Raw genomic sequence first — 10,978 nt, forward strand, 5'->3', positions numbered from 1 at the left:
CAGTGTTGGGGGATGGGTAATGTAGTCTTGACTCTTGGTTGACAGTGTTGGGGGATGGGTAATGTAGTCTTGACTCTTGGTTGACAGTGTTGGGGGATGGGTAATGTAGTCTTGACTCTTGGTTGACAGTGTTGGGGGATGGGTAATGTAGTCTTGACTCTTGGTTGACAGTGTTGGGGGATGGGTAATGTATAATGCTCTAGTGCCAAATCAACACAAATGGATGAGACAAAGTCTAAGCCATCAGGTGCCCAGTTTAGGAAGAAGAGGAAAGAAGAAGAGAAGAAAAGTGTAATATATTATGCATGTAATGAAATAGGCATTAACACTTATGTTTGTTAGTCTACGTTGGTATGTTGCTTGCTATGCTATTACACATAGGGCGACAATATTCAGTTTTCTGTCCAACTAGCTTACATAACATTGGATATAATTTCACACAGTTTCATCATGATAATGTGTGCAGCCTGCAGCAAAACTATTACAACCTAACTAGCACGTTATTGATTTGGTTCACTTTCATTGAGGTGACATCATAAAGGTTTTCTGTGATTGTATTGACTAGGTCCTGAGCTCAGTAAGATGAATTTCCAATGCTGTAGGTTAACTTAAAATACATCTATATTCTATATTCTTCAAGTGTGTCTGTGCGCACGTGTACATGTGTGTGTGTGTGTGGCTACACACATATGTTTATAAACAAAATACATAATTTCCATACATAAATACATAAATAAAGTTTTAATATTCCAAATTGTAGGTAACAATGATGATTTTATTATTACTGGCTATTACTGGCCAAGCGTTCATAGCAATGTCGCTTTTTGATCCTTCGATGTCGGCTCTTCCTATCATTGTGAAGCAGAATTCACCAAGCGTTTGATTGTTCACCCACTAATAGGGAACGTGAGCTGGGTTTAGACCGTCGTGAGACAGGTTAGTTTTTCTACAGACCCTGATGTGGGATGTTCCACCACTATAAATAATGTGAATAACTTGTGGAAACTAATGTGCTCTCCATTAGAAATGCCTGTAGCAGCATCCCACCAAATCCTGCTGCTGAGGATGAACCACTGTCTACAGACCCTGCTGCTGAGGTTGAACCACAGTCTAATGACCCTGCTGACTGGCCTTCAGTTCTGACTGACAGAATTCAGACACAACTAGTTTGCAGAGGACCAAGTGAGGTACCACCTGACTGACTTTGTTTTCCCAATGAATGAGAGTGATGGAAGAAGTTACCACCACCAGTATTTCAGGAAGACCTTGGTGAGTGATGAAACAACAAAAAGCTGAGGTCCACAAAGTCTCACTTTTCATATGAATCATTTGATAAGCCTTTGAGTGATGCCCTGAAGAAGCTGGAAGTGACATGTTTCAATGTCGTTGTTAATGCTGCAACCTCAGCCCTTCAGGAAAGATTTTCCACATTGGAAAATGTGGGAGAGAAATTTAGAGTGCTGTCAACCTTCCAAAGTCTCTCAAATGAGGAGCTGACAGAACAATGTGAGGCCCTTAGTATGAGACTGCACTATAAAGAACACTCAGACAAGGAAGACAGAGAGCTTGCACAGGATCTGAAGAACTTGCCTGACTTGCCATCAAAGACCATGAGTCTGCTTGAGGTGCTGAAATTTATACACGAAAGGGAGCTCTCAGAAATGTATCCAAATTTGTGGACTGCTCTCGGGAATTTGTCTTACTCTTCCAGTGACCGTAGCTGAAGCAGAGGAGCTTTTCAGAGCTGAAGCTCATCAAATCCTACCTGAGGTCCACCATGTCACAGGAACGCCTTAGTAGCCTTGCTGTTATCAGTATTAACCATGCAATTGCTGGGCAGATTTTCTTATGATGATGTAATTAATGACTTTGCATCAAGGAAGGCAAGAAAGGTCAGGGTTTAGATGGCAATTTAGTTTGTGTGTTTCTTGTTTGAAGTGCAATAGTGTAATAATCAGATTATCTTCTTTGTAAGTGTGTTATTCTATTTGTGTGATATAGGATTTGTGTGTTTTTTGTTAGCAATAGGGCAATAGTGTAATATTTGGATTCTCTTTTTTATTTGTACTTCTTTTTGATCTTTAAGAGTCTTATTGTTGTATATATTTTTGTAATTATATACAGTAGTTCTAAATGTTGTGATTATTTATTTGTGTTGTTCCAAATGTCTGAATAAAAATTACATGGGAGGGAAGGGGGGATCTGCCACATATGTTTCTGATGAGGGCAAATCATTTTACCATGCAGAATGGAACCTGTGGTACTGTACATTTTATTTTACAATCTGAGTTGTTTTGCCCACATTCTTTGGTTCTTCTGTGATGCAGACAGTGCAATTTGTAATTTGCACAATTCAGAAGAAGTCTTTGGTGTTGGTAAGAGACTGTCTGTCTGTAGAGATTAAGTGGAATTATTTTGAATGGACAATTTGATGGAGGGAGAACGTTAAGTCGATCATTGACAACACTTCTCGCCCAGAGCACAGTACCGTGGTCAATCATCAGCTCTATCAGCTCTGTTTTCTTCCAATACTTCAAGTGTATTGGCAGAAGTCCATTCAAGTGCATCAAGAGCAACATTCTACCTCCATCTCAGCTAGGACAACAACTCCAACATAGTTTGGTATTACATACAGTATGCAGCTCCATTTCTCTGTGAAAAACATTCCTTTCTGAATGAATATAATTAATCTACCTTTTTTCTCTTTCTGAAGAACAGGAGATGAATGGAGGAAGATGTCAAGTGGAAGAACATGACGAGTGGCGTAATTAAAGAGGAATTATTTGGGGATGTCTGTCTGTATATTGTCATTTTCCTCCTCTAAGACATGTACACACCATCACCTCATACCCAACCCCAAGAATCATAGTGTGACTGACAGACATGTTTAATGAGGCCAAACCGTACTGGTTATTGTGCTTGGACTGTCCTGTCCTCTAAGTCAATTTAAGTACCAGTAGAGATCCCATCCCTGGTTGACCACAGATGGCCTGGTGTCCCACCTAGACATGTAGACAGTGGTCTTAAATATCCCATGCAGGCACAACGTTAGGGATTCTGAAGCCGCAGTGATGGCCAACACAAATGCTGTCCCCACCACCTCTGGTACAGTAGCCTATTATCAGTCATCCATTGTTGGGGCAACTGAACATGGGATAACCTACAATATAGTCTGCTGGCATTTGGCATAACTCAGAAGATCATCTCATGACTAGAGAAAAAATAGCTGTCTCATAAGAAAACACTTTTGCTGTTTACATAATCCTAGCCTCATATACCAGGCTTGTATACCTGTTGAATGAGACTAGCATACGATCAGAAAGATAACCATGACATTGCTACCTACTACAGATCTTCATGGGTCCAAAAATTGGACACATTCCGAAATGGACCTGTAACTTTCCCACCCGGACCGAATATGCATATATATTCTTTTAAATATAGACACCTGTTCCTGAAAGGACCCAAGGACAACGAGACCCGTTCCTTATAGACCTGGCCGGATCCAATCCGAGTGAGAGAAACAGCAGAAAAGTCATTTTTTTAAGATACATTATTAACCAGGATGATAAAGCGCGAGATGAGGGAGAGAGGCAGCGGAGGTGCCGTACAGTGAGGGAGTGACAGAGGGAGCAGGGAGGAGGAACGGGGGAGAGGAGAGACCGCAAATAACTAAGCTGATTCGCTCTATAGTAGACTAATAGCTGCCATAGCTAGGTTATTTATCATCCAATATGATTACGTAGTGCCTGTCTTGACTGCTTCAAACCAGGAAAAGCTAGTTGAGCTAGCTAATGTTGGATACCTAGGCTAATTGAGGCTGCAGTGTAGCATGCTCTTTCTCATCCTACATTGACAAATAAACAACAACTCCTTTCAGAATATTAAATTGACATTTTAACATAAACATAAAAATTCTCCAAACCACAAGCTATAATGAAGGCATTTTCATTTCACTGGTAAAATCGGGAAGTTTCGACTTCCGGTGTATTCATCTGCTCATAGTGAACCACAAACTCCGGCATTCATAGCGAATGCAGATACCTCCCGCTATGTAGATGGGGTGTGCCCACAATCTTGGATGATGGCGTTGTTGACTTCAAAGTCCAACTCTATAATCTCAGTACTTCTCTAGGCAAGATTCTTTTGTTGAACATTTTGGTTTTTCACTAATGTTTGTCATCATGCCTGTGTTATGTCGGGTCTTGGTCGTTGTAGCCTATCCTTCTTTACTATTAAGGATCGTACCCTTTTTTTCAATTTTTGCCTAAAATGACTACCCAAATTAATGCCTGTAGCTCAGGACCTGAAGCAAGGATATGCATATGCTTGATACCATTTGAAAGGAAACACTTTGACGTTTGTGGAAATGTGTAATCAATGTAGGAGAATATAACACATTAGAGCTGGTAAAAGAAAATATAAAGAAAAAAACATGCATTTTCAAAAAAGAAATCCATCATCTTTGAAATGCAAAAGAAAGGCCATCTAATCAGATAGGAGTTTAGGCGCAATTTAGAGACAGCAGGGGTTCAAACTGTGAACCCAGTTCCTACATTTGAATATAAAAATACATTTTATCAAACTAAACAATGCTACCTTCTATCTCTGGGACCCTCAGGATGACAAATCAGAGCAAGATTATTGAATGTAAGTACATTATTTTCCTTCAGAGGTGAATGTATCAAACCAGTTGCAGTGATAAAAGCGTTGTTGTTGTGCACTCTCCTCAAACAAGAGCATGGTATTGTTGTTGTTGTGCACTCTCCTCAAACAAGAGCATGGTATTGTTGTTGTTGTGCACTCTCCTCAAACAAGAGCATGGTATTGTTGTTGTTGTGCACTCTCCTCAAACAAGAGCATGGTATTGTTGTTGTTGTGCACTCTCCTCAAACAAGAGCATGGTATGTGCACTCTCCTCAAACAAGAGCATGGTATTGTTGTTGTGCACTCTCCTCAAACAAGAGCATGGTATTGTTGTTGTTGTGCACTCTCCTCAAACAAGAGCATGGTATTGTTGTTGGTGTGCACTCTCCTCAAACAAGAGCATGGTATTGTTGTTGTTGTGCACTCTCCTCAAACAAGAGCATGGTATTGTTGTTGTTGTGCACTCTCCTCAAACAAGAGCATGGTATTGTTGTTGTTGTGCACTCTCCTCAAACAAGAGCATGGTATTGTTGTTGTTGTGCACTCTCCTCAAACAAGAGCATGGTATTGTTGTTGTTGTGCACTCTCCTCAAACAAGAGCATGGTATTGTTGTTGTTGTGCACTCTCCTCAAACAAGAGTATGGTATTTTTCACTGTAATAGCTACAGTAAATTGGACAGTACATTTAGAATTCAAGAATTTAAGCTTTCTGCCCGTATGTCTATGTCCTGGAAAGTTGGCTGTTACAATGTCATTCTAGTCACATTGGCACGCACGTTAGCAACAACCGTCCAGTTTAGTGTCACCAATACCGTAGAAATTCACTTTTAATTCTGTCATTATCATTCCATCTTCCATTGATTAGATACCTACTAACTTTTGCCACACGAAGGCTCTATGACTGTAGCCTATTGCCTCGTTGATGTCTTCTGATTGGCCAACAACAAGCTAAACGCGCCATGTTCCACTGTCACTCAATGCAAGAGCAGCAGGATCAATTTTAACATCTCTCTCTCTACTGCAGTAGTCTGTTAAGATCTGTATGGACATTCTGGACAAAGTTCAAATTACACATACCAGAGACCTGTGACAATCAGATCCGGCCCAGACCTGTGACATTTCTTAGAATTCTGGATCCGGAACCCCTCGGGTCCCAGATCGGGTCTCGGGTTTTCGGGTACAGGTGGATCAATGAAAACATCTACTATCTACTCTCTTTTACATGCCTCCAATGGAAGCAGTGTGATTAAAATACATTTATGCTCTCCCTGTGCAGTCACCAGTTATTCATGTGTGGCATGCATTATTAACCTCTGGTTACTTTTTAGATATAAAAACTAGTCCTAAGAAACTTAGTGGAGTTTGTTCAAGGCTTCATCACAAAACGTTTCCTCTCAGGCAGGGTTTGGTTGTCTGGCCAAGAGAGTGCCACAAGCAGTGGACATAATTCAAAACAAATTTACAGCCTGTCTCGTGAAATCAGTGAGGCTCTAGATTTATGCCATTATTCTTACCAGACCTACCTCCTGTCATGCATTCATAATCGAATAGTAAAACTCACTTCAATTAAAAAGGGTTATGCAGCTACTGAGAGATATCAGGGTGTGGAAAATGGATGATTGTAACTTCTGGTTTTGCGGTCCAGTCAATCTCAGGGGGTGTTGGGGTGGTTGTGAAGTAAGGGAAATTTAGACGGCAAAACATTTCAGAGAGGTGAGCGGAACCCAGACCTCACAACCATAAAGGGCAGTGGGTTCTATAACTGATTCAAGTATTTTTAGCCAGATCCTAATTGGTATGTTGAATGTTATGTTCCTTTTGATGGCATAGAATGCCCTTCTGGTCTTGTCTCCCAGATCGTTCACAGCTTTGTGGTAGTTACATGTGGCGCTGATGTTTAGGCCGAGGTATGTATCATTTTTTGTGTTCTCTAGGGCATGGTGTCGAGATGGAATTTTGTTTTCGTGGTCCTGGCAACTGGTCGGCTATGAAAAGCCAACTGACATTTACTCCTGAGGTGCTGACCTGTTGCACCCTCTACAACCACTGGTATTATTATTATTTGACCCTGCTGGTCATCTATGAATGTTTGAACATCTTGGCCATGTACTGTTATAATCTCGACCCGGCACAGCCAGAAGAGGACTGGCTACCCCTCAAACTGGTTCCTCTCTAGGTTTCTCCCTAGGTTCTGGCCTTTCTACTGAGTTTTTCCTAGCCACTGTGCTTCTACATCTGCATTGCTTGCTCTTTGGAGTTTTAGGCTGGGTTTCTGTATAGCACTTTGTGACATCGGCTGATGTATTAAGGGATTTATAAATAAATTTGATTTTGATTTGATTTTGACCATTTTTGGAATACCATTATTTTTCTCATACTGAGATTTACTGTTAGGGCCTAGGTATGACAGAATCTGTGCAAAATATCTCTGTGCTGCTTTAGGCACTCCTTGGCTGGGGACAGACACAGCAAATCATGAGCAAACAGTAGACATTTGAATTTAGATTCTAGTTTGCTGAGGCTAGGTGCTGCAGACTGTTCTAGTGCCCTCGCCAGTTCGTTGATATATACATTGGGGCAAAAAAGTATTTAGTCAGCCACCAATTGTGCAAGTTCTCCCACTTAAAAAGATGAGAGAGGCCTGTAATTTTCATCATTGGTACACTTCAACTATGTCAGACAAAATTAGGAAAAACAATCCAGAAAATCACATTGTAGGATTTTTAATGAATTTATTTGAAAATTATGGTGGAAAATAAGTATTTGGTCACCTACAAACAAGCAAGATTTCTGGCTCTCACAGACCTGTAACTTATTCTTTAAGAGGCTCCTCTGTCCTCCACTCGTTACCTGTATTAATGGCAGCTGTTTGAACTTGTTATCAGTATAAAAGACACCTGTCCACAACCTCAAACAGTCACACTCCAAACTCCACTATGGCCAAGACCAAAGAGCTGTCAAAGGACACCAGAAACAAAATTGTAGACCAAGACAACACACACTTCCACAATCGACAGTGTGAGCATTTCCACAACTGACCGTGTCCTCCATCGTAACAGGATGTGAATGAAACAAGTATACAGAGTACCTTTTGAGCGCAACTCACCAAGGGTGAAAGAACTGCGAGCTCAGTATGTGCAAGTAAGTGTACATTCAGAAACATTTACTGTAATCCAGATTGTCTACAGTACTTACACATACTATGTGAATGACATTACTCTTCAGTACATACATGTGAATCAGTGTATGTGAAACAGAAGCCTAAATGTACTCTACAGTATAGCAGTGTCTCTGTACGACTTACAAAATCCTACATACAGTATATTGTATTTCTACACAGACAATATTTGACTTGGAATCCTTGGACAGACCCCATGAGTTCATCTTTGTCGATGAAGCAGGCTTCAATCTAACAAAGAGGAGAAGGAGAGGCCGAAACATGATTGGACAGTAGGCCATTGTTGAAGTCCCTGGTCAACGAGGTGGCAATGTCACAATCTGTGCTGCTATCAGCAACCATGGTGTTCTACATCACCATGTTACACTCGGGCCACATGACACCCAGCACCTTCTAAGATTTATTGCCAATCTAAGAGATATTTTATTTGAGCAGCAGGTTCAAGAGCAGCAGGGTCAAGAGCTAAATGAGAATCCCATTCCCACCTATGTGATAGTGTGGGACAATGTCAGTTTCCACCGAGCTGCTCAGGTAAGGGAATGGTTTAACATCAATGGGCAGTATATGAACTTGTACCTTGCTCCATACTCGCCTTTCCTGAATCCGATTGAGGAGTTTTTCTCCTCTTGGAGATGGAAAGTGTATGATAGACAACCCTACACCAGAGTAAATCTGCTGCAAGCCATGGATTTAGCCTGTGGTGATATAGGTGAGGAATCATGTCAGAGCTGGACAAGGCACAAAAGAGGCTTCTTCCCCCGTTGCCTCAGGAGGGACAATATTTCTTGTGATGTCGACGAAGTGCTCTGGCCTGACCCAGCCCAAAGACAAGAAGAAGCACATTGATCACATGTTTACTCCTTTGATTTTTGTCCCTTTTAGTATGGTATACTGTAGTATAGTGCATTGTAGGCTGTATACTGTACAATGGACAAATTGTATGGCCCTGAACATTGTGCTTTCCATTTATTAACAGTACTGACTGCTCAACAGATTTTGACTGGTTGCAGGTTCATATCAACAAAGAACAAGAATTACAGTATCACAGAGAGAAGTTTGTGAGATGCAGGGTACAGTACTGTAAAAATAGGGGTACAAGGAGGAGGAAGAACAAAAAACAAAATTGCAAAGAGCAAAGCAGAGTAGTAATTTCTGATAAATTTTGAGCTACTATGATAGAACATGTTTTCGTTCATCAAAAGACAATAACGGAAAAATATGAATATTTTTTTAGATTAACAATTTACTTCTCCCTGAGAATTGTATGTTTTTAACTATGTGTTTTCCATTTTTCGGTGTTTTGTTTACTGACTGCTTGAGAGTGTACATCATTTTGATCACTTTGTTTATGATTTGAGAGCAGTGTTTGATTTTGAACACAGGTAAAACTGTTTTGAGGCGAATGTTTCATTTTGCGAGAGGAGTCAGAGGTTAAGTAAAGTAGTGCTTTAATGTTTTCAGGAAATGGAACAAATTTTCAGAAATTGTGTTTTAGCAATTGAGAAAAACTGTAATGAAAGAGACAAACTGATTAAAAAAATCAAACTTCCATTAAAAACAACAACACTCAATTATCATATTGACTATTCAGTTAGCTCAAAGGGCATTCGGGGTAACAGAAACCCACGAACATGCAATCTTCATGGAGTGTTTCTTGCTGATGTGGAACGTGGATTAAGTCGAGGTGGCAAAATAGTTATAATAAATGGAAAACAGTAGCAGCGGTAATAAGTCTGTCGTTTATGAGAAGTCAATGGCTATTCTTTAAGGCAAACCGCAGAACAGCAGAGAGGAGAGAGTGTTCCAGCCTCTCTCTTTCTTCGTCTCGGACGGACTTCCGTCTGTCCCTGTGCTTTTTAATTACAACTTACTTCTTACTCTTGTTTAACAAAAGGAGATGTGACTACTTCTGTGGATAACAATCATCCAATCATCCTCTTCCAATCAGTCAGAGCTGGTTGGAGGTCACTGATCTGGCAAACCTGTGGGCACCAAATGACACACCATTCTCTAGTGCACTACCTTTGACCATAGCGCTCTGGTCAAAAGTAGTGCACTATATAGGGAATAGCAAGACATTTGGGATGCACTCTGTGTGTCTGGGCCAGTCACTGTCAAAGTCCCCATCAGGTATCAGTGGCTTGTAGAGGTCAGGGGTCAACTCAGGTCATGACCTAGGGGTAAATACCCTCATTATTCCACTGAAGTTCTGCTAAAGCCCAAATAATTCCCAGCTGTGTGGAGGTGTGTGTGTGTGTGTGTGTGTGTGTGTGTGTGTCAGTGTTAGAGTGTGTGTGTGTGTGTGTGTGTGTGTGTCAGTGTTAGTGTGTGTGTGTCCAGAGTAGGGCGGCTCGGGTGTAGGAGTGGGGGGGACCATCAGGACATCAGCAGGAGTAGACTGATGGTTCTTTACACCTAATATTAAACACCTAATATTAAACCCCTAACCTTAAACCCTTAATATAAAACACCTAATAGTAAACCCTTAATATTAAACACCTAATATTAAACCCCTAATATTAAACCCCTAATATTAAACCCTTAATATTAAACCCTTAATATTAAACACCTAATATTAAACACCTAATATTAAACCCTTAATATTAAACACCTAATATTAAACACCTAATATCAAACACCTAATATTAAACACCTAATATTAAACCCCTAATATTGTGTCCACCCAGCACCCTAGGCAGCCTAAAGCAAACCCTGAAAGCATCTGAAACTTTTTCAAATAGTCTTGAACCCAGGTGTGGTCCACAGTCACTAAATATACCCCTGGAGCATTCAGTCTATCCCCCTTCAACCCTTCACTCTCTCAATCTTCTTTCTCTCAAATGGAAATCTGATTGGATACTTTTTTTACCCTATTTGTCAAAAGGTCCGTGGAATATTGGGGGGAGGGGGGAAAGAGTTGAGACAGAAGAAAGATGAGGTGTCATCAAAACACATTTGTGCCAGTGCAGTGTCCAAAGTGTTGCAGTAATCTATGGGAGCACTTGCATCTGAAATGTAGGCCAGACATTCATCACATGCCTGCTACAGTCTGTGGCATCAGAAGACCAGGCAGAAGAATGTCAACGTGACAGTCTTGGGCCATACATCATAATGGACATTCCATCATGGCGTTCCGGCGTGGCCAGAGATGT

The sequence above is a fragment of the Oncorhynchus tshawytscha genome, linkage group LG01, assembly GCF_018296145.1.
Source record: "Oncorhynchus tshawytscha isolate Ot180627B linkage group LG01, Otsh_v2.0, whole genome shotgun sequence".
Classification (NCBI taxonomy): domain Eukaryota; kingdom Metazoa; phylum Chordata; class Actinopteri; order Salmoniformes; family Salmonidae; genus Oncorhynchus; species Oncorhynchus tshawytscha.